Genomic DNA, 658 nt, shown 5'->3' on the forward strand with positions numbered 1-658 from the left:
CCTTATACACTGCCTATATACGTTTATACGTACACGTTTATACATACGTTTAAACGCACACGTTCGTACATACGCGTTTATACGTTATGGCCTATATACATATATATATTATGGTTTATATTTCGATGACGTTGACGGCGTTGACGTGTTTTCAACAGGGCATTCTCAATATTTCGGTTCTTCCTTCTTCTTCGGCGGTGGACTTGGTGGACCTGGCGAAGGTACGGGACGATACCCCTTTCGCTCGACCGATTTTCGGTGTATGTCTCTCGCTCGATCCATGTCTTAACGCTTGAAATTTACGATTGACCGAAAAAAGTCTTATACACTGTCTATATACATTCATCATACACGTTTATACATATACATTCATAAGTACACGTTTATACGTAACGTATATACACGTTAATACGTACACGTTCGTACATACACGTTAATACGTACACGTTCGTACGTACACGTTAATACGTACACGTTCGTACACACACGTTTATACATACACGTTCGTACGTACACGTTCGTACATACACGTTAATACGTACACGTTCATACGTACACGTTTATACGTACACGTTCATACGTACACGTTCTTACGTACACGTTCGTACATACACGTTAATACGTATACGTTCGTACGTACACGATTATACGTTATACA

Source organism: Trachymyrmex cornetzi, unplaced genomic scaffold, assembly GCF_001594075.2.
Source record: "Trachymyrmex cornetzi isolate Tcor2-1 unplaced genomic scaffold, Tcor1.1 scaffold193, whole genome shotgun sequence".
Taxonomy (NCBI): domain Eukaryota; kingdom Metazoa; phylum Arthropoda; class Insecta; order Hymenoptera; family Formicidae; genus Trachymyrmex; species Trachymyrmex cornetzi.